This window comes from Pithys albifrons, chromosome Z (assembly GCF_047495875.1).
Source record: "Pithys albifrons albifrons isolate INPA30051 chromosome Z, PitAlb_v1, whole genome shotgun sequence".
Classification (NCBI taxonomy): domain Eukaryota; kingdom Metazoa; phylum Chordata; class Aves; order Passeriformes; family Thamnophilidae; genus Pithys; species Pithys albifrons.
Genome location: NC_092497.1, coordinates 47,499,940 through 47,521,160, shown reverse-complemented (window position 1 = coordinate 47,521,160; position 21,221 = coordinate 47,499,940). Strand labels below are relative to the sequence as shown.

Here is a 21,221-nt window from a genome sequence, read left to right as displayed (position 1 = left end):
AGCACTGTGAAAATCTGAGCTCTGTTCTGCCCAGCTCAGCTCAATTCCTGTGTGAGTTTCAGCAAGTCCCTGAACTGCCCTGCACCTTGGTATGCTTCCTGGTTTGAACCACACTCCTCCTTGTTTGTTCAGTGCACACTTCTGAAACCTAGGTTCCAACTGTGTTTCTTCTATCACAAGGGGCCCTGATGTTGGTTGGAGCCTCATAAATCTAAAAAAGGCACACTTTCCTGAGCAATGAAGCCTTGCAGACATGCTGCCATTGTAAGGTATTATGTTAGTGTCGTAACTGGAAAAAGAGGGCCCGCTGAGCAGAGGCAGAAGTAGAAATAAAGCATACAAGTGACTATGCAACAAGAGATTTGACTCCTTCAATTCAACTAAAATTTAGAAGGGGGATTAACTCTGATGTTCCCATTTTAGCATATTTTTATTTTAAAATTAAATCTTTCATCACTATTAGCTAAAACAAGAAACAGCATTTCTGTCTTACATATGTCACTTGAACTGTGCATTACTAATATAGAAAGGTAAAATGCAAAAATAGAAAAAAAAACAAGGTAGAGATTTTCCATTTATAGTGTTAAGTGTAAGTGAGGGAGGAGGAAAGGCTTCAGACTCATTGATTATATTTTTAAGAAGTGGCCATATGTAAGTGATTATAGCAACACATCCTGAAGACCATATCCTGATTAAAAAATCATTATCTGGTCTTAGTTTGTGTCACAGATTAAGAACAGCAACAATTTCCTCTGCAGCTCATCAAGTCATATTTTCTGGCTATGAAGAATGAAAATATTAATTCAAGAAGGTAATATTTCTATATTCTTCATGTTTGAACTAACCAAAACTATAAAGTAAGAGAAGGAAGTTGGTAGTAAGAGTTGCATTTAGCATGAAGTCAGACTTTTTCACTTTACTAAGTAGGCCACTAAAAACTTTCTGATACACTTTAAAGAAAAAAATACTCTCTGAAAGTTGGAAGATTAACAAAGAAGAAAAAAATTACCATATAACTTTTGCATCTGAGGAGCATTTTCAAAATATTAATCATCTATAAACAGCTTCAATGCTGCTATCTCCACTATAAAACTGGAGGAAAAGTCTAAGAAAGGTTAATCAACTCAGATAAGGTTGAGAATATGCAGAAACAGACCTTATGGATCTGATTCTGTATCAGTTTGTCTATACAATTGATGTTATATGGCCTTAGATGAAAAATTGCCTCAGATCATTGACATAAGCAGAAAACACTCTGAAGTTCTGGAAGGAATGCTTCAAAACAGGCTTTGCTGAGCTCTTAAGTAACTTGAGAATGCTGTGGCAAGAACCTTAAGTACTACAATTTAGTGGCAAGAAGATCATCATCATCATGGCTAGGCTTCGCAAAGATTTGGGAAGGGCTCTCCCCACGTGGATGTGCCCTTCCAGCCAGCACAGTGGATTTTTTGGTGAGGCACAGCATGTGCAGTACTGGCCCCACCGTTTAAGTCCTAAGGTTCATCTACCATGGCTGAGTGAGCTTGGACAGTGACAGTGAAGTCCTCAGGACTAGAACCTACAGCCCCTGGTATTCCCAGGAGGTGTCCCATCCAAGTTCTAACCTGGCCTGACACTGCTTAGCTTCCAAGATCTGATGGGATCAGGTGTCAGGGTGGCAAGAAGCTAGGCTTATGACAATAATAGCAACAATTCAGGTGTTCAGTGTGCAGCTTAGCTGAAAAAAATAGCTAAAGTACATGATGCTTTGACCAGGTTTACTCTTAGGGATGTTCATTCTTTAGCCTTTCCTTGACATCTAGCCTGGAGAAGCAAAGAGTCCAATTTCCTTGGGGAATGAATGTCTCAATGATACATCTGTAGGGATGTTACTGAAGTATCTCTGCCTTCTCAGAAACCTCACATAGTGTCAGCTTCACAGCCTTGAAAAACAGCTTAGATATCAGGAGTTACTTAAATTGATCTGGTGTTTACCCAGGCACAAATGAAACCCATAAAATCATTTTCATCTTGATAGATTCATGTGTGCAGTATGGAAATCCAATGTGCTGGAAGTAAAGCTGTGCGTGTATAAAGGCTTTCATTTAATAAAGTTATATGAGCTACACATGGACTAGTAATACTTTGTGTGCTTCTAGGAAAATGCAATCAAGAAATTAATAAAATGATCACTGCTCGAGAAGACATAAAATCCTCATAATGCAGGCAGTGAATAAGTTGCCATAAGATATATATAAAAACATCTTTCCTAAGCCTAAATGTTCCAGCTGATTGTAATAGTCTTGCGTTAAAGTGCTTTACATGGTCTGTTGGTGTTCACAGAATCACAGAATATGCTGAGTTGGAAGGGACCCCCAAAGATCACTGAGTCCAACTCCTGGCCTTTCATAGGACCATCCCCAAGATTCACACCATATGCCTGATTGTTTCAAACAAATACTTCTTGAACTCTGTCAGGCTTTGCGTTGTGACCACTTCCCTGGGGAGCCTGTTCAGTGCCCAACCACTCTCTGGGTACAGAACATATTCCTAATATCCGATCTAAACCTTCACTGACACAACTTTAGGCCATTTCCTCTGTTTCTGTCACCAGCGAAAAGACATAAGTGCCTGTCTCTCCTCTTCTCCTCTTAAGGAAGTCAAAGACTTCGCCCCTGGTCTCCTCTTCCCCAGGCTGAACAGACCAAGTCACCTCAGCTGCTCCTCATACAGCTTCCCCTCAAGGCCCTTCATTATCTCATTGCCCTCCTTTGGACAGTCTCTAATAGCTTAATGTATTTCTTATATTGTGGCACCCAAAACTGCACACATTACTCCAGGTGAGGCTGCCCCAGTGCAGAGCAGAGCAGGACAATCCCCTCCCTCGAGTGACTGGTGATGCTGTGCCTGATGTTCTCCAGGACACGGTTGGCCCTCCTGGCTGCCAGGGCACTGCTAACTCACATTCAACTTGCCGTCAACCAGGACCCCCAGGGCCCTTTCTGTGGCACTGCTCTCCATCATCTCATTCCCCAGGTTGTACAAATATCCAGAGTTACCCCATCCCAGGAGCAGAATTTAGCACTTTCCCCTGTTGATATGGTTAGTGATTGCCCAGCACTCCAATTTGTCAAGGTCTCCCTGCAGGACCTTTCTGCTTTTGAGGGAGTCAACAGCTCCTCCCAGTTTTGTGTAATCTGCAGGCTTGCTTATTATCCCTTTCAGTTCTGCATCCAAGTAATTTATGGAGACATTGAAGAGCACAGGGCCTAAGATGGAGCCCTGTGGAATCCCACTAGTGACAGGTCCCATCTGATGTCACCCCTTTCACTGTCACGCCCTGTGCTTGACCTGTTAACCAATTGCTCACCCACTGCACGATGTGTTTATCCAGCTCTGGGCTGGACATTTTGTCCAGAAGGATCCTGTGAGAGACAGTATCAAAATCTTTACTGAAATCCCTAAGGATTACATCAACTGCCTTCCCTTGATCAGCTCGGTGGGTTAGGTTACCTTGTCATAAAAGGAAATCATGTCTGATATGGAGGACTTTCCTCTCATGAAGCTGTGCTGGCTGTGACCAATGACTGCGTTGTCTTTCAGGTGTTTTTAAATAACTCCCAGAATAATCTTTTCCATAACTATCCCAGACTCTGAAGTGAGACTGACAGGCCTGTAGTTTCTAAGATCCTCCTTCTTGTCCTTCTCCAAAACTGGGACAATGCTTCCCAGCTTTCAGTCAACTGGAACCTTTCTGGATTCCCCAGACTGCTCAAAAATCACCAAAAGAACTTTTGTGATTACATCAACCAGCTCTCCAAGGATTCTGAGATAATTCCTTTCAGGCCCCATAGATTTGTAGGGATCCAGCTGGAGCAGTGTGGTAGTTTTAGTTAGGTCTTCGTCTGAGTAGGCCTCAGTTTATTAGGCCTTGGTAAGTGCTACGTAGATTACGAGAGAAAAGTGTCACCTGACTTAGGCAACCAAAGAGTTATTTCATATCATCTGACATCAAATCAAGCAAGTGAGGGAAGTGCCTCTGCCTTTTCCCTCATGGCTACTTGACTGGGAAGGACATGTGTGTTGTTCTGGGACAGCAGGCCTCACTGCGGCTCACCACTACTTCACAGCTATCTTGGTTCGGAGAAGCAAACATTTTTGTTGTTAGTTTTTTTCCTCTCTTGCTGAATGTTTCTCATCAAGAGGCTTCTGGGGTGCTTATGTGGGTCTGTGTGGTGGAATCTGTGTTATTCAGGGAGCGACTTGGTGTAGAGTTATTGTTTCTTCCTACCTTTGTATGTATGTTTTACATTGCATTTAGCTTTTAATTTTCTCTCTTCTGTGTAAATATAAAAACCTTGCCATTTGAGTTTTAGTTCTAGTTTTTTTCCTGCCTTTCCCTCAGGAATGGGGTGGGGGCGGGGGGGGGGGGGTGTCTCTGCCTCTGTAGTTGGTACTTGACATTTTGCCAAGTCAGACCACTACAAGCAGCAGATCCCACACAGTTTCAGGGTTGACTGGGACCTAATCATTCTCAGTGATGGTTCTCCAGCTCAGGGCACTGAGACTTCCTTGGTCCATCATCCATGTGGAAGACAGAGGCAAAGAAAGTGTTCAACACCTCTGCCCTTTTCTGTCTCTGTGAGGTGACCACCCTCATCCTGTAATGGGCTGATGATATTTCCATATTACCTCTTGCCATTATATATGTGTAAAAACTCATTTTATTGTCCTCCACATTTCTGGCCAGCTGCAACTTCACTGAGCTTTGGCTGCATAAATTTTCTCCCTACAGTGGCAAGCAGCATGTCTGAATTTTTCCCATGTCACTTAAGCTTGCCTCCACTTTTTTGCCTTATCTCCAAGAGAAGATCCCTCCTCAGCCAAACCAGCCTTCTGCTTTACCTCCTCGACTTCAGACATATGGGAGTTGCCTGCTCCTGTGCCTTTAGGGAGTGAGGTTTGAAGTGACAGGCACTGATGGACTCCAGCACCTGCAAAAACATTTTCCCCTGAGACCTTGCTTACTACTTCCCTGAGCAGCCTGAAGTGGGCTCTCCTCATGTACACAACTGAGGTTTTGCTGGCACTTTTCCTCCTGTCAACAGAGATTTTAAACTCGATCACTTCATGGTCACTGTGGCCAAGAGGCCACCAATCTCCACTTTGCTCTTGAGATCTGCTCTGTTGACAAACAGCAGATCAAGCAGAGCAGCTTTCAGAGGCAGTTGCCTTAGAACTTGTTCCATCAAGTTGTCATCTACAATTTTTAGGAATCTTCAGGCACAGGTTGTACCAGCCGTGTGATGCTCCCAGTTAATTTCTGGCAAGTTGAAATCCCACATAAAGACAACGGCTCCCGAAGAGCCTAGAACCATCCAACAGGGCATTCCAGTCACAGGACTTATCCCACCAAGTTTCACTTATGCCAATGTCAAATCTCTGGACTGGGCCAAAGCTTTGAGATACTTTTGGTTGTTCCTCATGCTGCATGCATTGGTAAAGAAACATTTTAGGTATGGTTCATTGTAGCCAACTCCTCATGAAGCAGATTGGGGCATCCCAGTAGTGCTTGTTTCTTCAAGTTTTGACACACCAACCTATCACTCATCACTGACAAGCCTGGTTTTGTCCCCTTGCCCCTTTCAAGCTACTTAAAAGCTCTGCCAATGAGCCTTACTACCTCCTATGCTAGAACATCTTTTCCTCGCTGAGAAAGGTGCATCCTGTCAGGCATCAGTAGACCAGGTGTTGAGTAGATCATTCCATGTCAAAAACCTTCAAATTTTTCTATTTACACCAGCCTCAGGGCCACTCAATGACTGATGATGATTGTTACCAGAAGAATTGAGGAAATCACTGTTTGTGCTCCTGATCTCTCTACCAATTGTCCCAGGGCCCTGAAGTCTCCTTTGATTGACTTCAGACTTCTCTTGGTTATTTCATCACTGCAAGTTTGAGCAACCAACAGTGGATTGTAACCAGAGGGCCTCATTAGACCAGAGAGTTTTCCAGAAATGTACCTTACCCAAGCCCCTGGGAGACAGCAGACTTCCCTGTGAATTGGGTTGGGTCTGCATATCGGGCCCTGCATTCCCCTTAGAAGGGAGTCTCCTATTACTACTATCCTTCTTCTACTGTTAACAGAGGATGCAGGTCACAGATGGTGTTATTTTAGGAGGCCCCACTACCCCAGAAGGACCTTCATCCACCTCATCAGTTGTCTGGCCATTTAGTCCCAGAGCTTCATAGCTGTTGTAGAAGGTATCAGTCCTACCTGTCAGATTTGGAGAAGGAGGATCCTTCCTGCTGGTATGTGCAGGGACCCACTTGCAGCCTTCAGCTTTAACAGACCCTTGACTCACAGTCCTTTGACTAATTACAGGCAGAGTTCTGAGTCCACCTGCTTCTCCACTAGAATGGAGGCTCATGACTTCAAGAGTCTTGAGTCTGTAGTGTCTATGAAAATAATCACTCTGTCTATTGTTGGTTCACTCTGTGAAGCATTCACATACTGCACAGCCAGTTGACTTCTTCCCATAGCTCCTTCAGCAGATGACACAGATCTTCAACCGTGGCACACCTGCAAGATAACTTTGTTTGCCCCAGCCTCATGCAGAGGCATCAGGCACACCTGGCAACCTGTAACCTGGAGAGATGCATCTGCCATCATCAGGTCTGGCTGGCTGACAAAGTTTTTGTAGCAGGATGGCTACAGAGATGAGTTCTGTAAGAAGCTGCCAGAAACTTCGTCTGTGTCCAACAGAGCCAGTACCACCTGGCCTCAAGACAGACTCACCACTGGCCAAGGCTGAGCCACCAGCAATGGTGATATCAGCCCCAGGACAATGTATTTAAGAAGGAAGGGGGGGGAGAGGGGGAGTGGAACTGTGCAGCAGCAACCACAGCCAGAGAAGAGAGGCTTGTGACTGTCAGATTGATTTTGTGTGTCTGTAGAGGTTCTGATCTGCTCATTTGCTCTGGATAATTGTCATTGGAAGCTGTATGGAAATTTCTGTTAGGCAAGTCAATTAGAAGCTACCTCCAAAGGCATAGAATAGAAAGATAATCAACCTCCTCCAACAGTACTATAGACAGGATCATGATCTGAAAAGTGAGTATCTAAGGTAACAGAGTCCTTCAGGACTGCAGATAAAAACTATGGTAGCACTTTGGGATCTGCTGTTATTCTCTCTAATTCTAGGGAAACTCCAAGACACTTAAGGAGAGTTAGATAGGTATGACATTCTGGTATGAATGAGCTGTTGCATGAACAGATATTTTGAGTTCAGTTTATTATTTGGCATATCATGAATATGATATAAAAAGCTTTTGTGTGTAATGTGATAGCTGGTGTGAGATAGACTTTGGAAAGCAATGAATGTGAGAAGAGATTAAATCATTCCTTGCTTACGCACAGACTAGAGAAGTGGGGAAGTGTTCACGTTAAAACTGTAGCCTAAGTGTCAGGTGTGGGAGGTAGGTTTTGCAGAACATTCTCCTGGTATATTAAGCAGAGATTTGCAGTTCATACAAAAAAGGAATTATAGCTTCATGATGGGAAACACAAGTACGTTAGAGGTAAAGTAAAGGTGGATATTGCTTTGGCACTTGAGCTGAGTTTGTGTAAAGATCTGGTTTATTCTGAATAGCTGCACTCTACTGGCATGTTAGTTGTATCTTGAATACCTTGTTTTTCAAAAATAGGTTTCTTTTATCTGCTGTGTCTCAGTAAGCTTTCTCCAGTACATAATTGTGTATATGTATGTATTTTCGAGTTAATTTGAACAACAGAAAACCTTAATCCTTTGCTATTTTTTCCTAACCAGATTGAGTGCTGATGTTTCAGATAATTAGTCAACTACCAAACCATGCTTAACTTTTATTTTATAAAACATAGGTTTTTCCAAAATGATACTGTAGGTATAACTTCTAAATTTAGTAGTTTGTTCTCTAACAAAACATGTGTTAGGATTGCAGAGAGATATCCAAGTCAAGATATCATAGGAAGCCTCCTACCAACTTCGGCACTACCCTGTGATGTTCTCATATTGAGAACATCATTTCAGTCAAGTTCCTTTCATATATACAGGTGCATAGGTCTGGGTTACACAAAAACTCTGGTATCCACCTTTTCTTTTTTCTTTTCTTTTCTTTTCTTTTCTTTTCTTTTCTTTTCTTTTCTTTTCTTTTCTTTTCTTTTCTTTTCTTTTCTTTTCTTCTTTTCTTTTTTTTTTCCAAATATGCCTTTTTGGCTTATTGGTGTTTTGCCTTCTTTAAAGAGATTGAACTGTTAGTGATTAATCACTCAAACATTCGACCACCTGCAGTGACTGCCCAAGTGCTGTGAGAGACTGGACTATTGGTGCTCATGGCTCAATCTGCATTGTGCTTAGCTAAAGTGTGCAAAGTGGCCGCCCAGGCCAGGGGCTGAAGGCCCGTGCATCTGACACCTCAGGCAACAAGCTGGGTGTTAAACAAGGTAAGGATAGAATCAAACCCTGCGAGGTGGGGGAGCGTTTATTTTTCCCTACACAGACGACTCAGCTGTGATATTTAGCAGCCTTGTGGACCAGCTGAATGGTTGACTGAATGGTTGACATTCTTTGTACCTGAAATCACCCAGTCTTCCCCTGGAGCTCTCCAGTCTCTTCACAATGAGTTGATGATTTACCATTGCCTCAATGAAACTGGCTGTATGGAGATACTGAAAACTGCCATTCTCTGTTCTGACCAAAGATGAGTCTCAGCTCTGTGAAAGATTTGATTCAAATCCAATTCTGCTTCAAATTCCTGTCTTAGCTCTAGGGTATGTCATATGAATGAATACTGAAGCAAAACTGTATCATGACTTTATGAAATCTACTGCTGAAATCTACATACACTATCTGATACTTTCCTGCACATATTGTGTGTCCTGCAGAAGTGGCAGATTCCTTATGACGGTTTCACACTAACATGAAATATAGTGGGAGCATTTTCAATTTCTGTGACTCTTGAAACAGATGCTTTGGCTCCTACAGAGTTACTTTGAAGAAAAGGGCTCTAAAAGACCTGAAGGTTGTTCCATGTTATATTTCGGCTTTCTAACAGAAAAAAATCATCATTTCAGAATTTGTAATTCCAGTTCTCCAAAACAATGTCATAGCAGAAGTCAAGATTTTTGCATATTGAAGATCTATTTTTTCCTTTGGGACTGTGCCATGCACCTTTTTGGCATACATAAGTGTTAAGAATTTTTGAAATTTCCTTCTGTTCTATTTCATGTTTGATTAAGAAAAAAAAAGACAATTTTGTGCAGTTTTTTAGAGCTTTGAGTAGCTGAATCTGCTATATGAGGAGAGCAACATTTATATGATAATCTTTTCCTTTTGCCTGTGCAAGGATTTCACCTCCAAACCCAATTTATTAAAAAAAAAAAAAAAAAAGAAAAAAAAAGAGAGGACGCTGTAATTTTTTTTAAACCTGTGCATATTTTTCACATACAGATCTATAGACTTGAAATTTTAAAACTACACCAGCTGAATAACACTATGGTGCTATGAAGAGTTACAACCCAGGTATATGCCTACAGACATGTTAGGTTTTCTGTGTCCAAGACTGCATTAATCTATTAAGTGTTTTATATATGTATATGCACACATATATCAGTTTATAAATATATATGTGTACATACCTACTTATATGCATATATATATATGCAACACTTATTTATTCTCCTTGAGCTGTAAAGACAGCAAGCTATAGTGCTGTAGAAAACAAATTACACCTACAATGACGTCCTACTTACCACAGATGCCCTACAGAAGGCTCAAGAGAATGTTCTTTCCTACACCTTCTGAATAAGAATCTGTTCACTAATGCATCTCTAAACAAAGTTCCCAAATTCATGGATTCTTATTAGAACTCCCTCTGCTTGATACTGCTTCCATTTCTGTTAGAAGCTGGGGTCCTTGTTGTTGGCAGGTTTCTTTTAGAATGAGCATGTTGAGTGGATCACAGTGCTACTTTGAAGGAAGCCTGGCTGAGTACTGGTTTTTACCTTTATCTTAGATGAAGGCTTTCCAGGTGTGGCTCAGCAGGTAGTTGACTGCCCCTCCTGCTCACTTTACATTTTAAGTGTGCCTTATCTCCCACAATGATTGGTCTTTCCTTTGCAGCAGAGTCTCTTCACTGAATCCACAAGAGAAGACAATCCTGGATGGAGCTGGAAAATGAGGACATCTTTTTCTCAGGGTAATGTACATTTTCACCTTTGTAAGACTCCATCTGTTCCAGCACAATATTTCATAATAAAAACATTCAATGAACTGCATGCACTGTGTGAAGCCTCCCTTTTTTTTTTTTCCTGTAGCAGCAAACTCCTTTGTTGGGTATAGAGGTGTAAAGATCTCAGGTGCACCTAAAGATAACAAAGTGCAGCACTGTACTGTTACGATGTAGTGCCTTGTTCCTGAAATATAATGTCTTGGATGTAGAACCTTGTTCTTATTAGTCTGCATTAGCCTGGCACTGTGCCCAAGCTAGTGGCTCTTGCAGCTTGTGGTAAAAAGTCGTGCTACAGAAGGTATCCTGTACTGGCTTCTGAAGCCAGTGTGGTTTTTACTTACTCTTTCATCTATGCTTTCCTCCATGGTGTGATGCAGACATAACTTTCACAATTCCCTTGGCTTTGGAGGCCTCTACTTAGAACTGTTCTTCTACATATTGAGGAGAAAACAGTAATTGGACATGAGAAAACTGTTAAAGCTAGGGTGTTTTTTTCTTTTTTGTTTCTGCCCATTTGGCATGACCACAATATGTTGCATGTTTTTTCATTCAGCCTTTATTATTCCTTAACCACTGAATTACTCCAGAGGTCATCATAATCACACTGGATTTGCCAGCTGAGGTCTTAGACTCAAATGATGCAAAATTCTGTACCTTTTCAAGTTCATTAGAAACCCAAATCTAAATGATACCTCTGAAGGATGAAAACTCATTAACTAGTCCCCAGAAAACCAGAGCATCTTTATAAGTTCATGATAAAATAGTTTTAAATGGAATTCTAGAATATTACAATGTTACATCAGGGCTAAATGAGTAAGCATTTCTAATATTTTTGTTTTAGCCCCTTGGCTTCCATCAGGAGATTTAATAGTGTATGCCAGATGCTAAGAAGACCAGCAATTCTGTAAGCATCATGATTCCTGTAAGAACAACTCAGGGCAAAGGAGCCCAGTGTTGTACCTAGGACTGTTCTTACACTTTGTGGAGCCAAGGAAAAGAAAAACTTCTGCACCTGACACAAAGTTTATACCTGCTTCAAGTGGTTTATGCTACTTTCTCATTAGAAAAATCATTGGTAGAAAATGTATTACTGCAGATATATTACTAGGGTTTTATTAAAGCAAATGATACTGGGACATTTGTACTAAATAAATGTTTTCAGGTGGTTTTTTCCCTTGAAGAATTGTCAATCTTGTTGCAATCCTGTGGACTGCAAGTATCTCCAAATTGAAAATAATTGTGTGTGTTTTTTACTTTGTAATACCAACAGCTGTCAGTTTCTTTGCCTATGAGAGTTTGAACTTTAAATTTGGGTATTACTTGAGCAAGATTTCCTTACTGTGCACTTTTCTTGCTTGGCAGACAACAGAGTAGGATAAGACCAGAAGTGTGGTGTAATACACTTGTTCTCTTTCTCTCCATTTTGCTTTTTCTTTTCTCATCCTCCAGCAAGTGTGCTCCCATGCACTCTTGAAAAACTGTCAGTTGAGAAATCTAAACACTTCTGAAATTCTTCCCAGTCTTTGCTTTCTGACACCCTTTTTGTGGCACAGTCAAATTAAAAAGACTCTCAAAGTAATTTCTGTGGAGAAAGTCACTGGAGAAGGGAAGACAGGGTCAGCCTGAAGATCTCCAGCGGCATGAGCATCCCAATATAGAAAAGCTGAAGCTATTTATACATTTTGTGACTCCTCCTGATACTTAAAACTGTTTGAGAGACAGAGAACTGTGGCAATAGTTCTTCTAATACAGGCCTACTCCATCTTTACTATGCCTCTTCTGTACTTTGATGGGCTTTTGCATAATGCTTCTCCATCTGTTTGATGTTACCAGCTAGTAGAATTCATCTACTTAAAAGACTCTCAATTTAGATTGCAGGAAAATAAAGGAACTGGAAGGTCTGTTGGGTGTTGTGGTTGTTAATGGGCTGCAAGGTTTAAAGGATGCTGAAAATTTTTGCAGCATTAACATCTACATTCCTGCAGATCTTTTAGGTTGCTTCCAAAGGATCAGCTCAGTAGAAAATCTTGTTTATATCCATACTCTGAAGGTTACTCCAGACACACCTTGTGACACACTGCACAGTAATAGGTAAATGGATAATATCTGTCCTCTGGGCCCTTGGCAAAGCATCTCTAACACTTGTTCTGTCCCAGATTGCCTGCTTTTGGCCTACCTGTGTGGGGCAGACTGATTTGTGCAACAAATCTTACCACACCTTGTAGCAAGAGTGAGGAGTTAGAAGTGGACCTGACATCCCTGGGGAAGATGGCGTAGGTCACTGCACTGGAACTGTAAGGATAAAGCCCCTTGGGTATTGTTGGTGTGGCAATAGGTAAAATAATGTCAAAGTGATATACACCTAACCTGTGCCAGAAAAAAAATGCTGTTAGTTTGCAGGACAAAAATTAATTTTATTTTCCCCCATGTGGGGAATGGGAGCAAAGAAGAGGATATCTTAGAGTCCTGCCATCATGTAGAAGTCACAATGGGTAGAAAAGACTGTCTCCCATCTTAGTATGAAATCCAGTTTGGGCCCTAAAATAGTAATCTTGGAGCCGTCTGTCCATGCAGCTGTTTTTCCTGGGTGACACAAAGCAACCCCAGTGGGCACAGCACAAGTCAGTCCTCAGTTTTCATTTGCTTAGAGCTGAACTCACGTGAGGTCTGGCTTTTTGAAATATTTCAATATAGGTCTGGGATGGTCTTTCCTCATACATAAACCTGTGTGTTGTGCCTCTCTCCACTTAAACCATAACCACTGGTGGGGGCTGTGATGGCTGCCCTGGACTTTGGAGAATGGATGAGAATATGGTAGCTAAGGAATGGTGACCCTGGCAACTGTTTGGTATGGAAATATAACTGTAAGTGAATCATCTTACTCCACAAACAGTGGACAACCCAGGGCCCATTGGGGTTTCCTACATGGTAACAAGCTGCATGCCAGGATTTCCCCTTGAGTAGGGACACCTCTCAAGGTTACTCCACATAGCTGAAATATTCATCACTGTGGCAGATTTTTGGTGAGTCATAACAGCATGCTTAACTTTGAAATCTTAGCTAAATGATATAAAGAATTGGTTGTGCACAGATAATCTTTTAGACATAAACCTTTGACCAAGTCTAACACTAAGTCTGGATTCAGCGACACCAAAACTCCCATCAGAAAAGAGTTCAGAATGCAATGGGACCCTTTCTGAACCTCTTGACTCAATAGAAGGTTCTCCCAGAGAGTTTTGTCTGACCCTGTCCTCTACGCAGTAAATAGTCAAGTATGCCTTGCCATTCAATGTTGTTAAACCACCTTTTCCTTTACTATTACAGTTTGTTAACTCATATTTTTATATCAATAAAGTATATTATTGTTTCTCTTTTATGAAGTCCATTAGTGACAAGGCCTGTGCTAAATACAGGGTGCCATCATTATGTGTACCTAGGACATCCTGATCCAAGAGAGAAAATTATCCAAATTATTTTGAAGATAAAGAGAATTTTAGTCTCCTTCCCACAGACATATTTGTTATAGAAGTCTCTTCTTGACTGCTGTATGAACACTTTGGAGATGTCCCAGAACAAGAATGGGTGACTTTGCTTCAGCAACGAATTGGACTAGGCAAGGATTCAGCCAGCCCTGATCTTGGTATATGGTGGTGATTATGAGATTCTCCATGCCAAGGCAATGCCAAGCCTGTGCCTCCCTTCTTCCCTCTCTGTCTGCTTTCATCTAGAACATACAGTGCAAGCCAGCCCTCAGCCCAAGAAGCCATCACACATGAGAGTGTCCTGTCTACCAGTAGTACTGGCTAATGGACTTAGGATGATGGAGATGGACAAGCACCAGGTGAGACTGTAAGGAGCATGTGACACAGATACGAACTTCATATGTTTGTCCATGAAGTGAATAGAGTGATCTGAGAAGTGCTGATGGTAAGACAGTGACATCTATCACGTGAAAGGGAGAGGGGTAGAAATACAAAGATTTCTTGCCTCACTCCAATATTAATGTAAAATTAGTAGCTATAAGCGCCCTCGGAACAATCAAAACTTTATGAACCCAGCACTGCCTATTGACTCATGGACAGAACACAGGCTGGAAAGGTGTTTGACCTTCCTATGAGGACCACAATTTAGCCAGGAAGAACTTATTAACTATGTGTCCCAGAACACCAAAGCTTTATATAACCCAGATCAGCCTGTCTGCATCTCACCTGAAGAGACAACACAGGACAGCAACCACCTGGAAAGGTCTTTGATACTCAGTTTATGGACCACACTTAATAGCAAGAACAGCTCCCAACATAGCTTTTATTAATACAAGTATGTGACAATGACTATAAGTGTTGCTTAGTTGGTGATAACATTTCGCTGCAGGATTGTATTTAAATGATGACAAAAAAACCAAAAGAAACTGGCACAAAACACATTCTACAGGCAACTCCAGCAGTATACCGTTCCCATGACAAACTTAACAGAGGATTACTAACCAGAAACACAACAGCCAACCCCACATTTAAACACAGTAACCCAAAGCAAAAGCAACAGAAAGAATATACCCGCTTCCCACTAACACATATACACCTGGTGAGTTATAGCAAATTATAATTAGTAAAATACAGGAAAACAGAGTAAGAATTGGTTACTCACCCTTTCAATGTCCGATGGGGTGGGGGGAGACAGGATAGCTTGTAGGTTGCCCTCCCAGAGGTGGTGGAAGTTTAATCCGCAGTTTTTTCTCATGCCCAATCTTTTTTTATATCTTTTTTTTTTCCATTAGGTAAGTTGAGTGATTATAGTCAGTATTTTGGGGGTAATAGACAGATGCCTGAGGGGTGACTCTCCAGATCTCTGGGTCAGAGGGGTCTCTGCAGGGTGCCACAGGGTGCAGTGAAGAAAGGCCATGTCATTTCCACAGCACTCCATTCTTTGGTAACTGTAGGGGTGAGTGCAAGTGCATCCCTTAAGGAAAGCTGTTTGGAGGTTCCACCTTAAAGAGAGCAGAGCTACCTGGAGTATGTGTGGTGGCTAAGAGACCAGTGAGAGGCTGTGGTGTATGCAAGGTGAATTGGTTAACCAATTATTTGATAGCATGTAGGATGTGAGAGTGCATAAAAGGTGTGGATATTACTGCGTGAGAGTTAGTTAGATCTAGATCTACTAGGATGTGAGGTGATGTAATAGGAACTAATAGGATCTAACTTTCATTATGTGCTGTGAAGAGCTGTCTGTTACTCTATCTTGAATAAACTCCCTAAGTTCTGAGCCTTCTGATCAAGCCTCCTGATGACTGTTGTGCTTGAGCTCTTCTGACCGTCAGTCCACAGCCCAGCTCAGTATAAGGGGCTCCCCCTATAGGTAACACCATCAATAAGCACTTTCAGGGAGCTAATCATTCCTGCAAGCATCCCTCCAGGGGGTCGAGGCATTTCCCTCAACTCATATCAGGGCTATCACCCTACAACATCCTATGGACTGATTACCTTTAAATACTGAAAGAAGAATTTTGTGACACTAAGGAACAGGGATGGCTCTCAAACATGCTTCTGTGTGCCCACAGATGTACTGCCTGCTCCAGCTGTGAAACAGCCCTGCATGTGGTCCATGGAGCAATGTGCTATGCAGTGCCCTTGATGCTCTCTGTCAAAGGATTTAGCTTGGTAAAGTCAGTTGCATCTGCCAAGGATTTTCTGCGCTATTTGCCCTCTCTGACCATGACAATGTGAATGAAGATTTGGGCTTTAGAGGACCAAACAACTACATAAAGTGCAGAGGCACTCCAAGCATAGACACAGCTGTATGGGTCCCAGTGCTAGATAAGGGTCATTTTGGCTCTAGCAACTCCATCTAGCCTTTGAAAAACTATTTGATCTCACTGTTTGGTGTAGAACAGGGAGTGAGTGAGTTCGGGTTTATCTCAGCAGCTCATTCAGTGAAGTTTCTTAGGAGTGTTTATTCTACTGGTAAAAATACAGAAATGGACTAAGTTTGTCTCTAAATGCAGAACTGTGAATTAAAATGCATTTTGGAATTTGTCTTCATTCCCTAAACTACTACTAGTTCATGAGAAAACAGGTCACCTTCGGCTGGCACTGTTGCTTCGGAATGGTTTCCTGGTTTGCCTCTGTTCTCTTACTGGAAGAACTGGTGATCCCATCACCTTGACTCATTTCACAGTTGTCTAAGTGAACAGTGGCATCACTCACCTGTCAGCTCTTCCTAGGGAGCTGCCGGCAGAGAGAGAACAAGGCAACATGCCTGTTGATCTTTATTTTTCCTTCCAGACTTACAGCTGCTTTAGCGTACATTTGTATTTTGGTAATTGGGAAATCTAATTAGATATCCTGGAGTCCTAATTAAATGGCTTTTATAAGATATTTTGAGAATAATCATCTGTGAAGACTTGGAATGCATGTTCAATTTCTATGACTGTGCAAATTAGTGCTGTAATTGCCTGTGAAATTTAGAGTGTTTGCCCAAATGGAAGAAATAACAAATACTTCCTAGCATTCAGTTTTTGAGTCTCTGATTTTATAATTAGTGAGAAAGTTGACAGAAAACCCTGTACATGAATAGAAAGGCAAGAATGGAAATCACATTCTGTTCACATAAACTGTCTTTTTTTGGTGACGTGAGTATCAGTTGGTGGAAAGTTAAAATTTTGCAATGACTTTAACATCTGGTTAACCTCCACGGAATGTCCCTGGGAATGACTGAGGATATACTATGGTATAGAATATATGCTAATAATGTTCTGACTGAACAGCATTCACTGCAATTGCATCTCATTAGGTAAATAATTTCTGAGGGAGATATACTAATTAAGTGTCTTTACTCATTATGTATTTCATGATGAAGAGGAGTTTACTATATTTACAGTGTGCAACTACAGCTATTCAGAAGTAGGCATGCCAATATTTACAAAACACACAGAAATAGCTTATGCTTCTGTTGTCTTTGTTGCTAATTATGAACAGTACGTTAGGCTTCCTTCGAGGTGCTTTCCTGTAGGAGGAGATCCGGGGTTTATACAGTGGCAAAAATACTACAAGAGATGGATAGACAAGGACGCCGAAGTCCAGGAACCCGGCTCCCCAAATATGGAAGCTCTGTGAGAGATTTATAAGGACTCTAATAAGTTCACACCCTATATTGATGTTTCCCCAATTTGAATGTTATACACCCCAATATGTCTACCCTAGTCACTTTCCCTTCCTCGTTCCTTATCCAAGTTTCCTCTTCCCACAAAACCCTCCAGGTCGCGGCCCCCTGTCCTGACCCGCCCCGGCCATGAGGGCAGTTGCCGGCGGGGCCACCCACAAGGCGCCACTGGAGCCCAGGGGAAGGCTGTCCCTGCCTCGGAGTGCCGGAAGCCCAATGGTAGAATTTCCCCGCCCATCTCATTCTCCTATTGGTCCTTTTGCCGCTCCTCCCCTCCCTCCTTCCCTTTTCCCTTTGTTTGCATGTACCCAATGAACTGTGTTACTCTGCCCTGTCTCCGCCTCATCTCCGCCCCTCTTCCCCACCTACATCCGGGAATTCCCATGCTCTCCTTATAAGCTAGTGTGCAGCATTAAACTTGGCTTTTCCTCGTGGACTGCCAGCTGGTGTGAACTTATTTCGCTTGGGGTGGTCGCCGGGCCGGGGGCAGGAGGAGCCGACCTCGCTTCTAAGGGGTCTGATCCTAGGGAGCTCCACTGGCCACTTTCCTAGCCTTGCTCCTGGAAGCAGAAACCTCTCCACTGTATCAGTGGGCCTTTTACAATCTGCTGATACTTTCACTTCTGTAATAAATAAAGTGCTGCATAAGTTGGTATAGTTTTTGAGATCCTCTGGAATGTAAGTGATGTTGCAAATTTAAAATGCCATTGTTATCCAGTTCTTTGAGCTACTTGCTTCTCTCCAGCACCTGATTTGCCTATTAAAACTAGTAGTAAGTTGTCTGTTTTAGCACTGTGTTGCCATGTGTGTGGAGGGTTGACCCTAGCTTGTTGCCAGATGTGATCAAAGCCACTTGAACCTTTTCCTCCTCAGCTGGATAGGGATCACTTGCCAGTTACTATCATGGCAAAACAGGCTCGATTTTGGGAAAATTAGTCTATTTATTGTGTATCAAATCAGAGAAGGTTAATGAGAAATACAACCATATCTTAAAACACCTGCCCCCCACCCCTCCCTTTTTCCTGGGCTCAACTTAAGACATGATTTTCTCCACCTTCCTACACACAGTGGCACAGGTGAACAAGCAGTGAGGGTTGTGGTCAGTTCATCACACTTTGTCTCTGCTGCTTCTTCCTCCTCAGGGGGAAGAGTCATCACACTCTTCCTTTGCTCTGTCCTTGGGTCCCTCCCAAGGAAGGCAGTCCTCCATGAACTTGTTCAACATGAGCCCTTCTCACTGGCTGCAGTTCTTCACAAGCTGCATCAGCATGGGTCCCCTACAGGGTCCCAAGTCCTGACCACAAACCTGCTCCAGCATTGGCCTATCTTCTCTGGTGGGAATGTGCTCCAGCACAGGCTTTCCACATGGTCACAGCTTCCTTTGGACATCCTCCTACTCTAGTGTGGGGTTCTCCAAGGGCTGCAGAAGTATCTCTGCCCCACCATGGGCCTCTGCAGGCTCCAGGAGTACAGTCTGACTTAACAAGGTCTTCACCATGGCCTGCAAGGGAATCTCTGCTCTGGCACCTGGTGCACTTCCTACCCCTCCTTCTTCACTGATCTTGTTGTCTGCAGGGCTCTCAAGTGTTCTCCAAGTGATCCCCATGTTGAACTTCAACCACTCTGTTATCTGCTGGAGGGACAACACAGAAGAGCATAAATAAACCAGGAAGTTCCTGAAATACATTGATGACAAATTCCTTCTCTTCCTTTGGGATAGCAGAGACAAAAGGGACAGGTGCCATGCTAGACCTTATCTTCACCAAAAGGAGTGAAGTGTGAAGGCCAAGCACAGCCTTGGCTACAGTGACCTTGAAGCTGTGGAGTTCAAGATCCTTAGTGCAGTGAAAACAGTGCACAGCATGCTCCATACTCCAGAGTTCAGGAGAGCAGATTTTGATTTCTTCAGGAATCTGCTTGGTAGAGTACTGTGGGATAAAGCCCTAGGGAGAAGAAGGACCCAAGAAAGCTGGTTGGTATTCAAGGACCTCGTCTTTCAAGGTCAAGAAAGCATCCTGACAAGAGGAAATCAGGCAAAAACTCTTCGAGGCCTGGATGGCTAAACAAATGGATGTGGGACAATTTCAAACACAAAAAAGAAGAACACAGAGGTTGGAAACAAGAACAGATATCCTGGAAGGAGTAAAGGGAGATTGTCTGAACAGCAAGGGATCAGGTTAGAAATGTTAAGCCCCAAGAAGGACTTAAACCTGGCCACAGGTATCAAGAATCTATAGCTACATCAATATATGACAAGTGATAAAAGGAAGACTAGGGAAAATGCAGGCCCACTCCAGAATAAAACAGGACACCTGCTTATCTATGACTTACATAATTTGTAATCTGAAAGACTGAAATTTTTCAGGATGTAATAAGTAAAATTAGCACATTAAAGGTATCATGTGTACTGCCTAAATGGCGAGAAAATGCAAAGACAGACTGGATAAGCTATACACTAATTTCTTTTGTTGCCATTTCTTGTAGTGTACACAACATTATCATCAGGTGCAAGGAAATGTATATTGGAAGAGAATGCCTCTAGCCTGAGAGCTCTCAATGGTCTGTGTAACCCTTTAAATCAAAATGACTAAAAGCCTTAGAGGCTCAGGCCCATGCACTTTGCTGTTTCAATAATTCTACAGAAAAATATGCTGTTCATTAAACGAAGAGCATTTCACAAAGAGTTAGCATTAAGTATTAGAGCATCCTGGTTAAAACTTCTGTGATTTTTCCAAATGGTATTCTCAGTACTTCTCCTGGATCAGCAAAATTTTCTTCTTTTGCATCCTATAACTACATGGGGAGATTTCAGCTGGAAAAATATGGCTGTTAATAGAGTGAAGTTATCTTTTCAGTGGATAGCAGAATTTTACCTAGAAAGTCTGTTTCACCTCTAACAGTAAAATACCTATTCAGAAAGCAGATGGAGGTATTATCTCATATGGAACATATATACAAAAAACCCCTAACTTCTTCAACAAATGTACAAAGCGCCACCTGCATGGCCAAGTGTCCACCAGCCCTGGAAGGAAAGACAGGGCACGGTCAGTGCAGTGGGGCCCTGCTGGGTCTGCCATGTGCCCCCAGGCAGGCACACACTGGGCACAGCAGGACTGTGCGGCCAGGTCTGAGCCCGGCTGGGCATGGGAGCCGGACCCCGGCAGTGGCATGGGGCTTTTTTGGCCCAAAGCAGGGCAGGAAAGGCATGGGTGGGAGTTGTGGTTCCACAATACAGGGCACGGCCATCGTGTCCCTGAGAGGGGACATCCAGCACAGCCCAGCCAGACGCCAGCTGACCCACTGTCCCTGGGGCAGGGATGGGGAGCACCTGCCTGTGCTGCTGCTGGTCGTGTCCTCATTCCAGGATCATTGGTTGCTCTCTATCGCATTCCTCCTCCACTTCCATCTCTTCCTCCTCTGGCAGATCAATATCCATCTCCTCATCAAGTTCTTCCATCTCCACGTCCAGGATCTGCCTCATGTCCCACTCCATGTCTTCCACACTGTCTCTCTCGGACTGCAGCAGGAGCACAAGCTCAGAGAGGGCTCCCTGTCCCACACCAGCCCCAAAGAGCTCCAGCTGTCCTGGGCACTGGAGGGCTGCCACTGCCATCCAATGGCACTCTACCTTCTTTGGGAGGAGGCTGCACATCCTGCTGGACCTCATGGTAACACACACACTCCAGGCAGCTTCAGGACTGATGGATGAAGCGCACGACAGGTGAGGACGCTCCAGGGGCAGAAGGTGCAGGCTGGGCTCCTAAAAGGGAACAGGGAGCACTGGCAGCTTCAACAGGGTGCACTGGCAGTAGCGAATG

At 42.9% G+C, this 21,221-nt stretch overlaps 1 protein-coding gene across 1 annotated transcript in view; it reads left to right on the top strand.

Moving 5' to 3' along the window:
* CHSY3 (chondroitin sulfate synthase 3) overlaps nt 1-17,529 on the top strand; it is a 457,717-nt gene extending 440,188 nt beyond the window's left edge. The window contains exons 5-6 of the transcript XR_011699970.1: nt 10,140-10,215; nt 17,501-17,529. The gene's annotated coding sequence lies outside the window, so the exon portion shown is untranslated. The remainder of the gene's footprint in view (nt 1-10,139; nt 10,216-17,500) is intronic.
* The last annotated feature ends 3,692 nt before the right edge of the window (nt 17,530-21,221 follow it).